The following is a 21,719-nucleotide window of genomic DNA, read 5'->3' as shown; positions in this document are numbered from 1 at the left end:
CATTGAAGGAGCCATGCTGATGTCCTCCCTGATGCCACATGCCATCTTCTGGGACTGCAACTAGTCCCAGAAGGAGACCACAGATTTCATTGCATGGTAGAGTGAGGTCATGGTCCTCAGCCAATTTGCATGGTGTAGGTGATCCAATGCCCACATCTATGAGGGCCTGTAAGGCTGCATGTGGGAGCATGGGCATGACTGGCTGGTGTACCAGTGCTGCATAAAGGTCAAGGCCTTGTGGGCACAGTGGATCACTGTCACTGACCACAACCACCAGTCAGGGGTGGCTCACAATTCCATGCCCTTTAGGTGGCAGCTAGGTGACATTCTCATGTCCCGGGACCCTAGTTGGAGCTGTGCCTTGCACTCGAGCACAGGTGGCCTTCCTGAGCCTTTCCAGTGGGATGGCACCCATGGTAATGTTTCACCAGCAGAGGGCTCCTCAGGTTGTCAGGAGCCCATCCTTCCATAGTACCTGCCGTGGGTTCATTCAGCAGCTCCTGTTTTCATCCAGCTCCTGCCCTGCCAGATCTGGAGGTGCAGACCCACCCAGGAGGCCAGGCCAGCCATGGCATTGCTGACCCTCAGCAGCTCCCCAGAGGGGGCCTCTTCCTGGGCAGCCAGACACCATGCCCCTGTGTCCCAGGACACCACCAGGAGCCACATGTCCTTCCCACTAGTGGGGACCAACTCAGGTCACTGGGCATGCCTACCATGCCCACCTGGTAAGCCCCGCACTGGGGGGAGGGCCCTCCTTGCTCCCCACTCTGCCCCTGGCCCTCCCCTGGCCCTGCCTCCACTCCTCACCTGGCCTGGCTGCATTCTCCTGGCCCTGGGTTACACCCTGCACAGTATGCAGAGAGGTGTGAGATAGTGCAAAACTTTACTGAGCACCCTGTGCCCCCACAGCTAGGTGGGCATGGGCCTATCACCAGGGATCCTGGTTTTCTCTGATTAAAAATTGCAAATTCTGATTAAAAACCCAAAATCCATGATAAAAATTAAAGCCCCCCACCCTGCAGCACTGCTGGTGCCCTGCACTCCCCCACACAGTCTCAAAAGCCCTCCTGATGTCCCTCACAACAGCCCCCCAGACCCACTGAAATGAGACACAGACACTGACACCCACCACAGCAGGTAAGTGTGTGTGGGTGGAACAGGTGGGGCAGGGCAGGGGAAAGGGAAGGTGCTGGGGCTGTAGATCAAGAAGGGTGTGGAGTGTACCCCTGTGCCTACTCCCAGGAGAAGGGCGGGGGGGTGAGGGCAGGGGTGCCACTCTGTGGATCACACACCTGCCGGATGGCCTGACACATGGAGGCCGCCACCACAACTCTGCTACTGCACCCTGTACTATCATCCTACGGCCACCTTCATGGCTTTGTGGGCAAATGGTGCTGGGCGTGGCAGTGGCAGTGGCAGTATGGTGGCAACCACCGTGTGTGGGCCACATACATGCTGCCCAGCCGGAGGGTGAAATGGGGGGCTTGCATGCAGTGGCATGGCCCACAAATGGCTGCACAGCTCTGCAGTGGTGTGGGGTGGTGGAAGCTGCATGCAGGGTGGGGGGGGCTTTGCGGGCAAGCGCTGCCACCATGGAGCCATGCCCTTTGGCCCTAGATCCTAGAGGTAAGTGGGGCTTGGGGGCTGTGGGGCAGAGCTGGGGAAGATGGTTGGAGGCTGAGGGAGTGGGGGTGCTGCTGGCCCCAGGCAGCACATTGCAGCTGGGAGCAAGTCCAGGGGGTGAGATCAGGGGTGCCCCTCAACAGGGGCGCTTTGTGGGCAAGTGGTGCAGGGTGCAGTGTGGTAGTGCCCACCTGCCCAGGGGAGAAGGAGGCTGGCATATGGCCAGAGCACAGCTCCATGGCCAACTCTGCAGCCACAGCAAGGGATGGGGGCAAGGGGGGGGCGGGGACTTGGGCTTGCACACGGTGGTCACTGCTGCAGCAAAGTCATGCCCAGAGCTGTGCAGCTGGTCACCAGGTGGCAGCAGCAGCATGGTGGTGGCCAGGCGGCATGCAGCCATCCCCACCACCACCCTGTAGCATGGCACTGCCACTGGCCTCACAGCTCTGAGCATGGCTCTGCAGTGCCAGCAGAAGGTTTTGTAGGCAGTGGCAGTCATCACTGGCACAGGTGGCCGCTGTCGCTTACCTGTGGGACCGCCTGTGCCAGCAGTGACAGCTGCTGCGTCCAAAACCTCCTGCTGCTGTCACAGAATCGTGCCCAGAGCTGTGAGGCCGGCAGCAGCAGCACAGCTTGGGGTGGTGGTGGCCGGGCAGCATGCAGCCATTCCCATCCCCACCACCACCCCACACTACACTCCGCCAGTGCTGGGGTTTGATTAGCTCTGCCAGCTGCGGCAACATTGGTGGCTCATGTTCATTTTGTTGTCTATCATGACACCCAGATCTCAGAACATTTTATCTCAGAAATGTTGCAAACTCTTACAAATAACCTCTTTCTCCTGGCTCTATGGGACCTGCAGCTGCATATGGCCCAGGATGTTGCTGGGTCTGGCAGGTGCCTGTAGCACCCAGCACAGCATGACAGCATGAACCTGGCGTCTGTGCAGTGGTGCAGTTCCAGGCACCAGTGCCAGGGTGTGGGCAGGCTGCTGCAGCTGGTTTAGGGCTTCTGAGGGGACAAACAATGGCTAGAGGCTGGCTGCAGGTGTCCCAGGGCCCTGGTGTCTCCGCAGGCTTTTAAGGGCCAGGGGCTCGGGCAGGCAAAGAGCTGCACAAGCCCAGGGCTGGAGAAACTCCCAGCCTCAGCTCCCTGGGGCTAACTGGCAAGTGGCCCTCTGGTGATGGGGCTGACTGGGAGCAAACTGGGAGCAAATTTGCTCCCAGTCAGCATCTACATTTGTGTTACTATGCATTAACTAATTGGGAGTTAATTTGCTACAAATTACTTTGTGATTAAAGCAAATTATCGTGCAGTAAGTGTCTGCATGTGTAAACTAGGATGCTTACTGTACAATAATCTCCTCTACTGCACAGTAAAGCATCTCATGTAGAGGCTCCTAATAGGTAGATCAGCAATGAAGCTCACGGAGTAAGGGCCATTAGTTTTAATGATAATTTGTATTGTACAACTGCTTTAATCCACAGATGTCTAAGCACCCCACATTACTAAACTCTGTTAATTGCACAAGATGTTAACAAGACAGGTAATATTTTACATTCTGAGAATGACCAGGCTTGCACACTGGGGTGGTGAGTATTTGTTTCCAAGAGCTCTTTTGAGACCAGGGCCAAATTTATCACTCCATTAAGTGTTGTGCAATGATAGAAGTATATCATTTTTAATAACCCTGGCTCCAAACCATTAGCCCCAGGAGGTTTTTTTTCTTGTTAAATAAAGCAACATGTCTAATACTTGTCTAGAAAATAATAGTCAGAAAATAAATCTAATTCTAAGAGCATTGCTTTCTATGGGATTTTACAAATTCCCTACCTTCAGGAGTCACTGGATGCTGATTCAGGAACCAACAGTCCATTTCTATCTCTGAAATTGTTTCTGGTCACAGGCAAACTACTTCATATTTCTGTTGTCTTTATTTGTTCCTCCATCCTCCCCAATTCCATTTGTCTATCTTATTGGGAGCAAAGAGTGTAGCTGCAAGAGTAAAGCATTCCCCGGAAAGGGTATAGCGGAAGGGGGAAATCCTTGATTCCATTCCCTCTATCCAGGACTGTTTTTACCTTTTATATTAAACATTAATTGGTTACAAAGAAGAAATAACTCAAGCAGCAGTGCCCATAGTATGATACCACTCCCCCACCCCAGCCCACCTAAGGGAGTACAATAACTACAAAGTTATAAAGTATAGATCCAACTTGCTTGTTATCTTTCTAATCCCCCAAGCATTCTGGTTGCCCAGTGGGCCAGCTTTAAAAGGAGAAAGCCTCCATTGAAACTGTTCATAGCTCTATAGTATGGGCACTCTCCTGAAAAGTAGGAAGTTTAGGTTGAAACCTTCTCAAAGGTGAGACTGCTTCTGCCCCTCCTGCCCTGGTTTTTCTATTCTAGTTTTTCTATTGCTCTCAGCATCAAAGAGTAGCTAGGCATGCTGTTAAATCACCTAAGGAATCTAGGATGTAAGTGATTCAGTAGCAATCTGGACCGCAAGTGGTAAGGCACTTACATGGCCAATCTGGATCCTTTCTGAGCATGTGTAGTAGCTAAAGTCTGGAGGCATGTGCAAACAAAACAATATTTTCCATTTACACCAACACAACTGCATTTGTGTTTGCATGACCCAGGATTTCCCGTGGCTCTAAAGTCCATTTAGCACCTTAAACTTACGCTGCTTGGAGATGTGTTAATTTGTGGCGCTCTTCAGTTACTCCGCTCCAACTGTAGATTTGTTTGTGCAAACAGCCAGAGACTCCAAAGACTTCTAATTAATCCTCTTCACCACAAGGGGGCACTGTGTTCCAGCCTTTAGGCAGTACCGACCGTTGTGTGTTCTTTTTTACCCTCCTTCACTCCTCACTGCTCCCCCACAGCATGCAGTTTAGGTCAGGATGGGTCCGATCAGACCAATTATTATTTTAAAATGGGGAGAAAAATAATCTCTTAATTTTCTACCCTGTGTTAATACTTCCACACACCCCCACCACCTACAGTGTATGGCCTCCCCCCACCCCCGTCCTGCCCATGTAGATGCATAGATTCATAGATTGTTAGGGGCTGGAAGGGACCTCGCAGATCATCGGGTCCAGCCCCCTACTCTAGGCAGGAAGACAACTGGGGTCGGGACACCAGCAAAATGACTGTCCAGTCTCCTCTTGAAAACCTCCAGGGTAGGTGACAGGGTAGGTGACCTCTGGAGGGAGTTTATTCCACAGTCTGGATGCCCTGACTGTGAAGGAGTTTTTCCTGGTATTAAGCCTGAAGCAGCCTTCCAGGAGTTTATATCCATGGTCCTGGTCTTCCCTGGGGTGCCCTAGTGAACAGTTGTTCACCAAGCTCCTGATGCACTCCTTTGATATAGCGGTAAGCCACTATCAAGTCCCCTTGTACCCTCCTGTCCTCCTGCCCCCCCCATGTACCCTACACCTGCGACCCCTGTATCCCCTATCATGTGTTGCCACTGCAGTGGACATAGCTCCCAATGACAGCTGCAGCATCACCATAATGGTAAGTTTTTTGCAAGTAGTTTGAAACTTTGGAGTGACTGGTTACATGACTTCCTTCAATATTGCAAACTTTCTGAACTTCATCACATTCCATTTCAGAACCACGACCAAAAGTCCAGGGGCAGGATGCTTCCTGCCAGACCCGACGCCCAGGATATGCAGTGTCCCAGGTGATATTTAGGTGATATGTCCCACCGACCTTGTGGGGGGGGAGACAAAAGTCTCGTTTTTTGACTGTTCGCCAAACCCCCCTCCTCTTCCTTGTCTTCCTTTTTCCCCCACCTTGCAAAAAAACCTTTGCGGGAGGAACTCACTGGGGGCGGTAACCAGCCCACAACCCAGTGATGAGGAGAGTAGAGTGAAGAGTACAGTTAAAATATCTTCATATTATTTAAATTGTTTACATTTTGTATATATTTTATATTGTTAAGTTGTATATAGTTATTGTTAAAGCTGCAGCATTTTCAGTAAAGTGTTTTATTTTTGCTCAATATATGTGTCATGTTTTCTTTGGGGCGGGTGGGTGGTTGGGTTGGTTTTCAGAGACCGCGTCTGCCTCAACATGGTGGGGATGCTGTGCTTGTAGGGGTTTTATGGAGTCATGCCATTACCGCAAAAAGTTGCAAAGAGTTGCAAGGTGGCATGTTATCAGAGGGAGGGAGGTCGAATGCTTGTTAAATGCTAGCTAGGGTGTGGTGCAGCCAGCATGTCTTGTAACAAAAAAGATTAAACAACCCCACCCACCCCCAGTGGCAAGCAGGCAATCTGAAAAACTTCTCCATGCATGGACCTCCCAGGGCCTTTAATCTTTAACAAGTCTTTAAACACTTTAGTAAGTCTTTAATGCATTATAATGCATTTCATATGCATGGTCACCAAGGAGGGTGGGGGGTTGGAATTAACGCCTGCTGCCGAAGCTCCAAACAACTTTTTTTTTCTGAATTTTTTCTTTGCAGGCTGAACTCTTATGGGACGTGCAATGGAAAAATGATTTATTTTCAATGCCTTATTTGCAATGTAATCTTTCCTTTACAAAATCCTGCATGCATCACCTTTTGAAGCTGGGTTTGCAGACCGCCCCCCACCCCCCAGTCAGCTGCAACCCACTGCCCCCCCCCCCAAGAGAGCTTATCAGATTTTGTTCAGGATTGCTTTGTCCAACCTTACCATATCTCTCCTCTCAGCCTTCTCAAAGGACAGGGAGAAGGTTAGAGTGAACCAAGGAGCAGCACTCCCAAAGCAGCCTAGGGTAATCTTTTCAGTTACCTCTAGGCCTCTGCAGAATCAAGTGTATTCAAAGAAAGCATCATCAAAATTCAAGAAATTTGTAATGCCTCCTTCTCCTATACTAGGTATTGGCATGTCCTCATCAGAGGGGTCTCAGCTAAGCAAGGAGCTGCTAATTAGCCAAGGCCAGGTTTTCAAAAAGCACTCTGCTCCCTATACAGAGGCCAGAAGCATTATGTAGCAGATGGCTATCCCTAGACATATTATTGAGGTGCCTGGAGGGGAGGCCAACCAATCTGAAATACAGGCCCTGACCAGCTTTCTGTCTAGCCTGCGAAGCTACTACATTCACTCCCACCCCGACCCACTGCAAACCACTGCCCTGCTCCCAGGTCCATGCCCTGAAATCAAGTAGGAGCAAGTACAAATCAGAATTTTTTGTTCCTCATCTTTACTTTTTTCACAATAAATTGAAATCCAGGATGTCATCCTCCTGCTGTACTTGGCCTTGGTGAGGCCGCAGCTGGAGTACTGCATCCAATTCTGGGCTCCACAATTTAAAAATGGTGTGGAGAAGCTTGAGAGAGTCCAGAGGAGAGCCATGCACATGAACAGAGGGCAGGAGAACAGGCCCTATGATGAAAGGCTGAGAGCCATGGGACTCTTTACCCTGGAAAAGCGTAGGCCCAGGGGGGACCGGGTGGCTGCCTATAACTATATAAGGGGTGTACATCAGGATCTGTGGGAACACCTGTTCACCAGATTGCCCCAAGTGATGAAAAAGTCAAACAATCACAAACACTCCTCCAAGACTGTTTCAGGCTAGACATAAGGAACAACTGTACTGTCCAAGCCCCCAAGGCCTGGAATAGACTCCCTCCAAAGGTGGTGCAAGCACCTACTCTGTACTCTTTTAAGAAACTTTTACACATCTATCTTGCTGGGATTCTTTGACCCTAGCTGACTTCCTGCCCCTGGGACAGGGGGCTGAACTCGATGATCTTCTGAGGTCCCTTCCAGCCCTAATGTCTATGAAATCTATGAATTGCAATCATTTCAATTGAGAAATCACAATAAAGCTAAAACAGTACACACATTTTTTTTTACTCAATAATGCCATTGGTAGTCTACTAGTAAATACATTTTTTTATAGTACAGGCATTGCCAGAAAACACACTACAATAGGATAAAACACCAATTCACAATATGCTCCCATAGTTCCTTGAGTAATCCCTTGATATGATATGGATGGATGGAGTGCTACATGGTGGGAGGGCGAGAGGGAGGCAGGCAGGCAGGCAGCCAGACTGGTTACTGGTCCTTCCTGGTTACTGATGACCATGTGACTTTCATGGAGTCATGGTATTACTGGAAAGTTGCAGGGTGGACTGTTATCAGATGAAGGGAGGTCAAATGATTGGCCAGTGCTAGTGTGCAGCCAGCATTTTCTTGGAACAAAGAAGACTAAACAAACCCACCCACAAAGCTTAGTTAGGGAAGGAGAGGCCCCCTTAGGTGTGGGCCCCCAAGCACAGTCCCCTAAGGGCCCTCTCAGGTGGAGATGTATGGCCTGACTCAAGTGGCTGGCTGAGTCAGCCCATGGCTGGGTAGGGTGGGGGAGATGGAGGGAGGGAGGGAGGGAAGCATCCTGCACCCTCTTCCTGGTTATTGAACATGTCCCAGCAGGAAGATGGCTGGGTCAAGGGGAGTCCCCAGGCATGGTCCCAAAGGGGCCCCCTCAGGTGGGGGCCACCATGCACAGTCCCCTAGGAGTCCCTCAGGTGGAGATGAATGGCCTGACTCAGCTGGCTGGTTGAATTGGGCCATGCTACTCTCCGTTGCATTGTAACTTTGGAATCTTTGCTGGCCACAAAGCTTAAGTAGGGAGGAAGGGCACTCCCCCAGGTGGGGCAGGGGCTTTCTACTTTCCATTATCCTTATTTATTGAAAATCTTCCTTCCTTCCACAAGTCGGAGAAGAAATTCAAGAACACAGAAACCTCAAGGAAACAGAGTGGTGGGTGGGTGTCAGAAGACTTGTACCCCAGTCCGAATGTGCTGGGATATGGCCAGTAACCAGGAGGAGGGCAAGAAGACTATAAAATGGGCCTACACAACTTGTGCAAATCAAGCTGATGCTCGGACCAAAGCCAGTGAAGAAAGCTCAGCTTAGCTTTCTTTGTTGCCAGCAATGATTCAAAAGTTACTAGGATGCAATGGAGAGATGTAAGGCAGAGGTGGGCGTGTGGGGAGAGGAGCCTGCAGGCCTGGCCCTACTACCCAGACCGCGAAGGTCTTGCTCAGCAACCAAGAAGAAGGCCTCCGCAATTCAGAAAAGAAACTCAGGCCTCAGCTTCCTTAGTGGAAGGCCTGACCTGCACCCCAAGCCCTCTGCAGCAATGAATGTGTTGATGCAGGACATGATCAGTAACCAGGAGAAGAGCGAGAAGACTATATGAAGTGGGCCTGCAGAACTTGTGCAAATCGAGCTGATGCTCAGGTCAAAGTAAGTGAAAAAGCCTCAGCTTCTGCCACTGAAGTGGTCATAGCTAACCAGAAGGAAGGCGAGAAGACTATGAAAGGCAGGGAGGGTTTTCTCCAGCAAGAACCTTTCCCCCAGTGGTCATAGCTCAGGAGCACAGCTTCCTATGTGGCCACCAACAATTCAAAACTTACAAGGGTGCAACAGAGAGGTGCAGAGGTGGGCAAGTGGGGAGAAGAGCCTGTGCGGGCCGGGGGCGAGCTGGGCCCGTCTTTGCGCACGCGGGCTGTGGCCAGCAGCCCGGGCACGCGGGGCCGGAGGAGACCGGGGGCGAGCTAGAATTAGTTACGGAGGCGTAATGGTTGATTTAAAGATTGTTTTACTTACACCAAAGATGGTTGCGGTGAAGGCAGGAAAACTTGCTTGAATTACAGTTGCATATAGAAAAGAAGAGAGGCGGACTAGAGTTTCTTCCCGTGAACACTCTTCTAGCCCATCTAAACCGCGAGCCCGTCGTGTCAACCGAAGCAAGTACGCGAAACAAAGAGCTCTGAATAGACTCACACGAAGTTTGCTAGGCTCCGTGAATCCTTTTTGCGCGCAGGGAAGAGGGATACGTCGAGGATTGTGCTCGGTGACGGGGAGAGGCTAGAGGCTGATCAGACCCCTGTTGCCTGCTTGAAATATGTTGGGTCTGTAAGGATCCGCAGCGCTTAGAGATCTTCACACAGCGTGAAGTCTCCTTCTCCTGGTGTTCGTGGAGTCCTCCAACTTGGGCGGAAACCACTCAAGCTTTTTATACGGCTAGCAAGCCAATCGCTAGCCGCCACGTAGGAATAATTTAGAACTATCCAATAGTGGGGCACGAATTTGAATACGAATGGCGGGAACTCCTTGCAAAGTGCATTTCTGTGCTGCAAAGAAGAAATGCACCCTGCAAAGAAAGCTACTAGTGGCGGGAATTCTTTTGCACCAGGGTTCTCCTCTGCAGCGGAAAACTTCACCGTGCAAAGAAGCTGCAATTTGGCGGAAAAAATTTAGCAGTGCCGAAGCACACAAAACAAAAATCACACCCTTGGGTTGTGACAGAGCCCACAGTCCTGGGCCTGCTACCCCAGGACAGAATTTGCCAGAGGTCTTGGCTAGCAATCAAAAAGAAAGCTTCTGCATTTGAGGCCAGCAACAATCCTCTAATTACAATTCAATAATACACTCATTAGCAAACAGGGCCAGCAACTAGGACAGCTAGAATAATATGAAATGGATCTGCAGAACTTGTCTAACTCTTACCATATTTGAGCTGATGCTCAGGCCAAAGCCTGCGAAGAAAGCTTCCACAATTCAAGTATTACACAAAAGAGAAGCCTCATCAGTATTTGTGGCTAGCAACTAGGAGGAGGAAGTAATACAAGTTCAGTATGGGTAGCATGTAAAGCAGAAGGGTAAATATCTCTTCTCCATGGAAATAGAGGGACCTAGGGAGGAGCTTGAAACAGGAGGTGGGCATTTCCTGCCCCCCCACGATGGGGAAAGAGGCAGAGAGGGTGCATAATCGCCTGTCTTATGCTCAGTATCTGCTTTTTCATCGTAAGGAATAGAAATGTAATTATAAGTCTATATGACATAAGTCTATATCATGCATTGGCTATATATATATGGTAGAGGCCCAGGATGTGTGTGATGTGTGCAGGGTGATAAGGCAGATCTACCTGCTTTGAAATGCTGTGATATGGAATTGAACTGTTACAATATTTATTGACCATTAATAAATCATTATTAATATTACTATTACTACCAACTCTTATTAATATATTACTATTGGACTTATTAGTATTATTGACTCCTATTATTAGTATTACCTGTTATTATATATAAGTCTATATACGTCAGGATGAAAGTCAACTATAATTATAATGCATAATAGTTCAGTTGTTAAGAGAATCCTGAAGGAAGTGTCGTCATCCTCTTCATCTTCTCTTTCTTCCTTTCTCTTTTTGCCTCTTGTCACACCAACAGGGATCAATCAGCCTGTGGATAGCAGTAGAAGGAGATCTAGAAACAGGAGGGAGGGAGGATAGAAAGAGCATCAAAATTTGTATTGCCTCCTGTGCACCTTGTGTACCTTCCTTCACACCCATAAAATTCCACCAGCCCCATTTACAGTAAATTTGAACGAAACAATGCATCCCCCACAACCAGAGATGACCCTATCAGGGTGCAGGGCAGTAGCATACCAATGGCAGCGGGTGGTGCAGCCACTCCGGCATGCATGTGAAGGGGTTCAATTGGCAGGTGTGAGTGGGGCGCCACTCCCCCCCCCCACTCCTCCCCCACTGTCAAAACCACCACAGAAAGCGTCTTGTCCATGCATAGAAGCAAGGACAGCAACACCCTGGGCAGGTTCCCCAGGCCCCGGAGACCCACAGTATGCCACTGCTGCAGGGCCTTGGGCAAATTAGCCCCTTCCCCTGCGCAGAGCCGATTCTGCATGCCACAGCGGCAGTGGCTGGGAATGGAGTGAGCATCCAGATGAGAGGCCGGCGGTGGCACTGAGGAGTCGCCCCATCCGTTCCATCCATCTCTATGGGGCCCCCAAAGTGCTGTGCCTGGGACAGTTGCTTATATTCAGGCCCTGCTAGGGATGACCCTGCCACCCTTAGGGCACAGACAAGTGTCAAATGTCACTTACCAAAGGTGGCGTGTAGCACATCACCGTGTTCTCATTTGAGTCACATGTCACAGAGGTACAGGCGTCAAATAGCACTCAAAGCTTCACTGCACCCCACTCGATCATCCTGCAGTCTTCTCAAACCCTGGACTCACATTGCTGTGCCCCCCAGGGGCAAGTCTCGTGACTGGGATGAGTCCTTCTCTGCCCCCGCGGTGCTGTCATCTCTCACACACATCAAACCTCCCTTGTCAATACAGCAAATGCGCACCCCAGCCTCTGCTCCCCCAGTTTATAGCGCTTGGGGGAAACCTCTCTCCCCCCACCGACAGCCTCATGTTGGTGTGGGAAAAAAAACAGACACTCTGGCACCAGGCTGGAAAAGAGCGCAAAAAGAAGGCAGAAAAGTTTGCAACATCCCTGGGTTTGTGTGCAAGCAAAGCAAATCTTAAACCCCACGCTGCCCCCCACCCCACAGCCTTACTTTGGTGTTCCAAAACAAAGGAGACAGTGCCTGGCACCTGGCTGGAAAAGAGCATGAAAAGAATCTTGAAAAAGCATGTTTTCAAAGTTTCTAGGGAACTTCGAGGGAAAATGCAAGAAAGAGTTGTGAAGGGTCATCCAAAGAGCCTGGGAAGGCATGAACCCCTGTGGGCAACTTTGCAAAGTCACTGGTGGTTTGCAAAAAAGCAAGCCAGGCTGATGTGGGTTGACACACCAGCCTTTGCAAAATGGTGTTGCAACCCACCCACACAGCCCCCATTTACCTCTGGAGCCCACCTGTGTACCTGTGCAAGAGAGATTGCCAACCCCTCCCCACTTGGCACCATGCAGCAAGCAGCAGGAAACATGAACAGAGAGAAATTAACCCAAACAATGAATGAACTCCGTCTTTGCAACCAAGCAGTGTAAGGGTGGATATGGAGGCAGACACAGGAAGTCAGGAAACCATAGAGGTTTTATTGTTCGCAACACACTATTATAGTTACTTATGCTTCTTTGCCTTCACACCACCATGACCCTGAACTGCCCCTGTCTCCCTGAAACACAGCAGCACCCTCCTGGCCCTGCTGGTAGCCATACAGCCGGCCTGTGACCCCACTGAGTGAGGGGGAGCAGGCTCGGATGTAATTCTCTGCTTGTCTTCTCTGTTTTTCAAGGCAAAATGGAAGTGTTAATGAACTGAAGTACCTAAGTGGTTTTGTTACTAGTCAGTGGCATCAATTTAGATTGTTCCTTTTCAATTAGTCACCTCAAGTCCTGTTTAGGAACTTTAGAGATTGATTAAGATTTAACCCACAATCTACACAGACTTACTAGACTTACACTATAAATGCTTTGGGGGTGTGGATTGTCTTTTTGCTTCTGTATTTAGACAGTATCCAGCACAATGGGATGCTGCTTCTTGATTGGGAGAGGCTTAACAAATAAAAACAGTATAGGATAACTTGCTATACAATGAAATCATAGCCCCAAACTGACCTACAAAGAAAATTTCCCAAGATAGTAATGGGTGCTTTATTTCACTTTCTCTGAATGCAAGGTGCTATTACGGGCAGATGAAAGCATACTTCATTGCAGAGAACCAGCTTAGTGTGTAGGCAAGAGTGAGCTTGGAAAAACTGAACATCTTTCTAAAGACAAACTTGGTGATGTTGTTCCTAATTGGTCTTCTTTCATCACTTACATGTGAGAGTGATTTCCAAATTCAACTAAACTAAAATTACAAACCTACTTTTAATTTTTATGACTAACAAGGAGGAAACTATCTCTTACCATTGTCATGACCCAAAGGTCTGATTTTTTGTGTGTGCTTCGGCACTAAGAATTATCCCCATGGGTTTACAACTTCATTGCACCGAGGAATTCTGCTGCACAGAGAACCCGCGTGCAAAGGAGTGTTCCCACCACTTTGCAGCTATCTTTGCAGGGTGCATTTCCTTTGCCACACAGAAATGCATGGTGCAAAGATTTCCCGCTCGTCATATGCAAATTCGTGCCCCGTAATTGGCTAGTGCTAAATTATTCACACGTGGCGGCTAGCGATTGGCCTGCTAGCCGTATAAGAGGCTTGAGCAGTTTCCGCCCAAGCCAAAGAGGACTCCGCATCCATCTTGTGGGGACTCTGGGTGTGTGCGGCAGGGTAATAGAAAACCTGTGTGTCGCTCAGAGGGGTTTGGCGGCCTGATCCACCGCCCACCTCTTCCCGTCTTCGAACGGAGCCTACTATAAGACGTAACAACGAGTTTAATGCACGCTTGTCCTGGTCATCCGGAGTTTGTCTGCGTGGAGCCTAGCAAGCTCCACGTAATTGTTCGTGTTCTGTCTGCGTGGAGCCTTGCAACCTCCACGTGTGTTCGTGTTTTCTGTTGTAACCGCAACTCAAGCAAGTTCTCAGCCTACACCACGACCATCTCAGTGTAAGTAAAATAATCTTAAAATCAACCGTTACGTGTCTGTGCCTAATTCTAGCTCGGCGACCTCCCTCTCCGACCCGGCCTGCCTGGGTTGCTGGCCACAGCCCGCATGCAGAGCGACGAAAGCGACCCGGGGTCAGACCCGGCGCGCACAACCATGATCTGAAAAGTATTAGAAAATAATGATAGCTATATTATTCTGCAGAACTATAAAAATTGGTATGGCAAAGGTAGTAATTTAAGACTGATTGTCAGGGAACATGTATGTAGTATTTTTCTCGTCTGTTTACCACATTAATAAATTTATTCTTGTGTGTTTAAATTTTAGGCTTTGTATTTTTGTATACCCTAAAGTTCTATTCTCATCAGTGGATGTTTGAAGCATAGGAGGAGTGGCAGGTAAAGTCCAAGTTCTGATTCATGCATTATATATTTCTTCACATATTTCATGATCTCAGCATCAAGGTGCCTGCTAATATTTATAATGGAAGTCAAAATCTTCAATCAAAAGAGGGTTTATCTTTAAAAAAAATAGACTGCTTTGGAAATGCTGGTCTTGGTTATGTAACTATGTCTGAACTATGCCCCTCACAGTTCTGAAGATCACATAATGAACCTGAGGTTTGAATCTAAGCCGATCTCTATCCTTTTTGTACATATAGCCCAAAGTTAGCAATGGTGTTTTCCTTCCTATAATTTTTTGCCAATTATAGTAAGCCATGTATATTACAAACTCTGGCAAATTATATGCTAACATAAACCAAAGCTAAATCCTTATCTGGGACAAATTCCTGTACTGTACTATGCATAGTAAGTTTTCTAAAAACTTATCTAATAAAAAGGTCCTGGTTTTTAATATATTAATTCCATGGATAATTTAGGCTAGTATATCTTTCAGATATAACTTATAATTCTGATTACTAAATAGGTTAGCTATCTGGCTATTTGTTAACCTGTTTAAAGCAACTGAGGTAACTTCTGGAAGTATAGTTAGAGACCATGGTAAGATTAAGACTCCATGTACAAAACTGACACATTATTATTTATGAATTTAAAAGAGTTGTGGGGATTATTCAAATATTAGTAAATAGCGTTGCATTTTTCAAATGCAAAAAGCCCCCAAAAGGCCTCAAAATAAATTACAATGAATAATAATAACTAGTCCATATGTAATTTCTTGGGCCCCCTCCACGTATTCAGGTAAAGGTGAGATAGGAGCTAATGTGGAGTCCACGCAATCATACCCCCTGCTACACCACAAAGGCATGGCAGGAGGCATGATTGTGGTATCATGCTTTAGAACTCATTGTGCCTTATTGCCAGTGCAGGGGGAGTCTGATCCTGGGTTCCTACTGCACTGGCAAGAAGCAAGCTCTTGCAGCTGGTAGCCCCCTCAGTTGAGGCCATGGGAGTGCCCCATACACCCCCAGCATTGGGGGATAATGGCTGCTGTGATCTCCCAGGCCCAGGTGGTTTCACACACCCTTGAGCCAGGGAGATCTTAGCAGCCATGATCCCACAGACCCAGGGGTTTCACACACTGCCAAGTCTAGGAGATCATGGTAGCCATGATGCCCCAGGCCTAGGAGATCATAGCAACCATGATTCCTCAGCCCCGGGGGTTTCATGCATCCCTGAGGCAGCCTTGCTCCCAGCTGGGTCTCGACACCCAGCATCCACAGCAACACAACTCTGGGTCTTTGTGCTGCTGGGACCCAGACCTGGCAGCTACTGGGGCTGAGAGTCCCCTTAGTTGTGGGGACTCCCAGTCTTGGCTGAGCATGGTGCACCCCTGCGACTGGTAGGCCTTGCTACACACGCAAATTAAAGCTCGACAGCAACCAGCTACAAAGTTAGTATACATTTTCAAGGTCTAACTTTAGAGCTGGTTGGAGCTTTTTTATGGTATGATAGCTACTTTGCACGTGTAGCTAGTCTTAAGGTAATTGCACAATTAACCAAGTAATTGCACGATACCTGTAATGTATACAAGGGGCCTGAGTTACTCTGCCTGTTCTTCACTGGCTTTGTATAACCTTAAGGCCCAGTTGCAATCAATGGAAGTTTTCTCATTTCACTGGGAAAAAAAAGAACGAGACACATTTTTTCAGATAGTCTCTAGTCTAAAGCCCACTGTAGCTATAGTGACATAGGTGGGTCTGGGTTAGGTCCATGGGGATTCTTTTTCCTAATCTGCCATTACTAAAAGTCAAGTCCTAGACAAGAATTTATTTTCATTTTCCAATTATTATATGTGTATTTTTAATGCAGCCATAAACTTCCTAGTTGGGGAATTTAATATTTATTAAATATTAAATGAGATACAGTATAGAGTTTTAATTAAAACTGATCAATAACTCAAAGTGATCATTTATGTGGAGTAGATACAATAAACTTCTAAATTATGCTTTTCAATACAAAGTAAAAGGTTAAAGTGGCTTGGCTAAAGCATACACTTGTGAACAGAGATTTCCAAACTTCCTTTACACGAGGAAAAAGTACAAAAATCATATTGTTCAGTAAGCTATATTAATTTTTCAGCATAACCCAGAGGGATAGCACACAGCAGGATTACTAAATTAAAATACTTTTGTTCTGAACTCAGTATAAACAGGCAGTTAGTTAGAGGCATTGCAAAAGCTGATATGAATAAAGTGGTAATCCATAAAAACAAGCAACTAATTTAAGTAATTTAATTATTATCAATCTACAAACCTACCATTTGTCTGTACTTATCTCAAATATAAACATCAAATTCCAAGACCAAATCTTTATGGTTCTTTAATAACAGTTTATTTAAATACATGCACAAAGAAATTTTCCCTTTGCATACATTAGCGACCTCTCATCTGAGCTAATTAGCCGAGGTATGGTGCAGCACTAACATAGATATACTGTTTCTTATGACAAACCTAAACTGTTTAATGCTAACTTGGGTATCTCTACATGGCATGCATAGAGATGCTGTACAGACCCATTCTAAATATCACCATTCCACTTCTGGTTTTCCAGGGAAGCATTAACCAAATAATAAACTATTTATTGCAGAAATGTTGCTTTTATGCCCCTGTGGAATCAATTGTGGTCCAGCCCTTTGTTAGCATTAAAATGGTGCTGTTAAAGATTTCCACATTTATTGCTCAAAAATCATGAATAAGCAAATATCCATTTTCCTACAGTGTCTTCTCTGGACTTTCAGTCAATTTAACAAAAATCACAAGCAAGAGAGTATAAAAAATATTTCTCTCAAACAACTCCATTTCATGTTTCTCTGTTTCTTTTCAAATGTTGCAGCAAGAAAAAAAACAAATATAAAGTAAAATAGCTGACATTTATTGAAGGGGAGAGGTTGTGAAATTGTGTCAAACAAAGCTGTGTAACAGGATAAAACTTGCAGTAAATTTAAGGCAGGCAAGGTTCTTTAGGTAGATGTGCTATCTTTTATTAGACCAACTGAATAGTTGGAACAAAGTTCTTTGCAAGCTTTCGGGCACAACCATGCTTTTTCTGGCGTAGGTAGTCTCGGCTGTTGTTCTGAGATCTCCATGGAATGAAAGAAGTTAAAAGTGTGACAGGAGGCCAGTGAAAATGTAAATAGGTGGAAATTAGGAAAAAATGGGTAGAGAAGGAAGGGGAGGGGTGATAGAGGGGGAAAAGTGGGCGAAGGAATGCTAAAGGCAAGCAAAGGAGACTCTGCTGTAGTGATGACTTCTCCAAAGTAGAAAAAAGGCAGTCTGTGAAAAAGTAAATAGCTGGAAATTAGGAAAACAAAGGGTGGAGAAGAAGTGGAGAGGAGGAATGTGGGGGGGGGGGGAGGGAGTATGTAAATGTAAATGGTAAGTTGAGGCAGGTACCCGGTGAATCAGATATCAGACCAGTTGTACAGTGTCATAAAGCCAATGTCTAAATTATTGAGTCCATGATTTTTTGTATCCAGTAGATTTCTGAAGTGAAATGCACATGCTCATCTACTCAAGGTGTTTTGTAAATTCCCTTTGAGGATTAGAACTGTGAGGTCAGAGAGGGAGTGATTGTCTTGTGAGAAGTGTACACCCACAGGTAGCTGGGTATTTTTGTCTTTGATACATTTTTGGTGTGCATTCATTCTGGTGTGCAGTTGTTGTTTGATTTCTCCTACATATTTTCCATCAGGGCATTTGGTGCACTGGATGAGATATATAACATTCCTAGAAGTGCAGGCTTAAGATCCAGGAATGGTAATGGTTCTGTTGTGGGGTGTGGTTATTATGAGACTGGTGGAAATGTGTTGGCAGGTTTTATATTTCTTGTCCTGGCATGGTCTGGATCCATTTGGTGTGGTTTGGGTCATAGGGAGTTTGCTTCTGATGATGAGGTTAGTGAGGCTTGGTGCTCATTTAAAGGCTAGGATGGGTGGTTCTGAAAAAATCTCTAAGAACTGAGTCTTCTTCTACTATGGGTTGCAATTATTTGAGGATTTTCCATGTAGGTTCCAGGGGAGGGTGGTACATCATAACTAATGGTGTGTGATTTGTGGGGATTTCCTTTTTGTACTGCAGCAAATCTTTGTGTGGTATCCGGGTGGCTCTTTCAAAAGTATGATCTCTCTCTCTTGAGGAGTGTCTTTGCTGGGTGAAAGCCCTTTTGAGATTTGTGAGGTGGAAATCACAGGTATTCTCCTTGGTTCACATTCAGTGGTGTCAGAGAGATTGGCTGTAAAGTACAGCTTTCTTGGTGTCTTTAGGGTGATTGTGATGTTGGGTCATGGGTTTCTTGTATATGGTGGTTTGGATTTTACCATTTTGGATATTGATCGTGGACTATCTCTCAAATACTTTTAACACCAGCATTTCCTTTCTGGACACCAGAAAATGCTGGTGTTAAAACATTTTCCAATGCACCTAACATAGATTTTATAGTCACTTTAACTTTTCAGGAAATTGGCAGAAATAAGCCTTTTAACTTGATTTCAATGGTCAAATCAAATCTGATTCATGTTACTATTAAGTGAAGCTCATTACCACTGGACACCTATACAACTATTAGGAATAACACAATCTCTGCTAGAAAATTGACAGTTCTACAATGAATTATGTAAGAAGCAAAACCAACGGCAAGAACAAAGTAATGACCTACCTCAATGGAGCATATTTGCACTTACACTATTTAACTTTGACACGAATGATCAAACAATTTACCCAGGCACAATAAGTTTTATTTATGCAGGTGATTTGCGTACTACCACCCAAGCTAAGAACTTCATCCAGGTCAAGGCCAAATTGGTATCAGTGCTCAATTTGTTGTCAGATTATTACATCAAAAAGCAACTATGCTCCAATCCACATAAAACACAGGTTAATCTCTTCCACCTTCAGACTCAAGATACTAGTAAGTGACAAAACCTGACCAGAAATGGAATAGCTCTCATCCACTGCTCAAATCCTATCTGTTTGGGAATTATAGTAGATGGTATGCTTTCATATAAAGCACATGTGGAAAATCAAGTTTAAAGTTTGTTTCTGGAATAACATATTAAAGAAGCTCATCAACTCCAAATGGAGGGGCCAATCCAACAATGACTGGATTACAAATTACTGAGCTTGCACTTTGTTATTCAGCAGCTGAATACACACACCTAGGTTGGGAAAGATTGTCTAGCTTCTTTGCATGTGCTAATGTGCTAAACACACTTCAGGTGCATTCCTGGATGCCTTAACCCAATGAATATCAATAACCCTCACTTACTAGAATTGTCCCATTAGACACTAGGGGCAGATATCCACAAGTGGGAATGTGTATTTCCCCAGGGACAAAGAGCAGCCGAACAATACATGCAGCTGCTACTTGTCCCCAGAAAATACCTGTGCATGTGCACTCTGGTGTTTGGCATGTTGCCCTGGGTAGGATAGGGGAGGCTGGGGCCAGAACCCCAGCAGCCATACCTAGGATCCTGAGGCCTCTGGGGGCTGCAGCCATGGCAATCTGGGGGCTCCAGCCAGCCAGGCACTGGTTTCTGGCAGTGCACACTGCCACCATGTGCACCTCCTGTTTTTCTAAGACATGGGGTTTTTTGACCCCAGGATGTCTTGGGTTTAAAAGAAACCCTGCACTGCAAATTAACAATGCAGGGAATCCCTACATGTATGGCATGTGTGGTGTTCAACAGGGACACTCATCAGGATGAGCCCCAGGAGAGCAGGGGCAAGCAAAATAAAATACACCTGGCATACCGAAGATCAGAGGCACTCACTACATGGCCATAATTCAGCTCTCAATAAACTAAAATTATAGAAAAGTCTGTTCTTTACAACATAGCCACTAGATGAAACACTGACAGCCATACAAATAAAAGTGTTGCAATCACAACTAGACATGACCCACTTGTGGATATGTGCCCCTAGTGTCTAATGGGACAATTCTAGTAAGTGGGGGCTATTGATATTCATTGGGTTAAGGCATCCAGGAACGCACCTCCTGGATGGACCCTCCTCCATCCAGTGGCCCTCCTCTGGACCCTCTCAAGGTAATCCACATCCCTCCTGAAGTGCAGCACCCAGAACTGAATGCAGTACTCCAACTGCAGCCTGACCAATGCCGCACAGAGCGGAAGTATCACCACCCTGGAACTGTTCGTGATGCACCTGCTAATGCATAATAGTGTGGTTAGCTTTACTGATTACTTCATCACATTGATGGCTCATGTTCATCTTGGGGTCAACTATGACTCTGAGATCCCTTTCTGCCACTGTGCTGCTGAGAAGGTCATCCCCTAGGCTATAGATGTGTTGGTGATTCCTTCTCCCTCGATGCAGCACTTTGCACTTCTCTTTGTTGAACTCCATCCTATTCTTTTCTACCCACTTTTCCAACCTGTCCAGGTCCACCTTGGATTTGATCCCTTCCCACTAGTGTGTTTACTGTACCCCATAATTTTATGTCATCCACATGTTTTTGGACTCAAATTTGAACATGGTGACAGGACACAAGAAGATGACCCATGCAATTAAACTGATAGAGCTAAGTTAACTGCATCACAAAATCCAGAATAGGTAATGTTTGTAAAAGAAAATAGAATATAAATGGGCTTAAGCCACTTTCTCAGTTGGAACTGGTCCTGACATGGAGGTACATTAAGACAGTGAAGAGAAGCTTTCACAGCCATTGCTTAGGTTATAGCTCTTCTTTGGATAAAGACAGAATTTCTCACACTCTTCACAAACTACTTGCACACTTTAGTGTGTTTTTTATCCATCTGTTTAGGTATGTTTAATATATTTTCCTAATTAAAATTCAGCCAGGTGGCCCTATGCAGTACAATTTTTTTGAGCTGTAGTGAGGATCATGCTGGGAAATGCAGACAAGTACACTCACCCAGCTCAGTCAATTAAAAAATAGCATTTATCATATCAATGAAACATATTTCTTCAAACATTGGCAATATTATATCCAAGTATGTCATAAGTACATTCTCAGGCAGTGAATACTAAGCAAAGTATCTCATTCTGGTGGCTTGTAATTTACTCTAAGGTTAAGGATTTGTGTAATTTTTTTCATTTTTAGTCTTGCACGCATACTATTTTCATTTTAAAGTGAGTTCATCCCTAATGCACCCACATAGCTAGCTAGGAGTGTTCCTTGCATGATCTTGCCAAAATTATCCTCCTGCCTGCACAATTATTCAAAATAAGGCAATTTACACAACAATTTATGTCAGTGAATGCTGCAAACATGGTCTCAAGGGATAATATTTCCATAAAGGAATTGGTAAATTATATGTTACATTTTTATATAGTACCTTTCCAA

At 46.1% G+C, this 21,719-nt stretch overlaps 1 long non-coding RNA gene across 1 annotated transcript in view; it reads right to left on the bottom strand.

The window, feature by feature from the left end:
- Positions 1-7,472: 7,472 nt before the first annotated feature.
- The window catches only part of LOC109284916 (uncharacterized), a 46,030-nt gene continuing 31,783 nt past the window's right edge, over positions 7,473-21,719 (bottom strand). The window contains exon 3 of the long non-coding RNA XR_009459840.1: positions 7,473-11,896. This is a non-coding gene — a long non-coding RNA (uncharacterized LOC109284916). The remainder of the gene's footprint in view (positions 11,897-21,719) is intronic.

This window comes from Alligator mississippiensis, chromosome 2 (genome assembly GCF_030867095.1).
Source record: "Alligator mississippiensis isolate rAllMis1 chromosome 2, rAllMis1, whole genome shotgun sequence".
Classification (NCBI taxonomy): Eukaryota; Metazoa; Chordata; order Crocodylia; family Alligatoridae; genus Alligator; species Alligator mississippiensis.
Note: the sequence above shows the minus strand (reverse complement) of the source record. Positions and strands in the feature narration are given on the sequence as shown.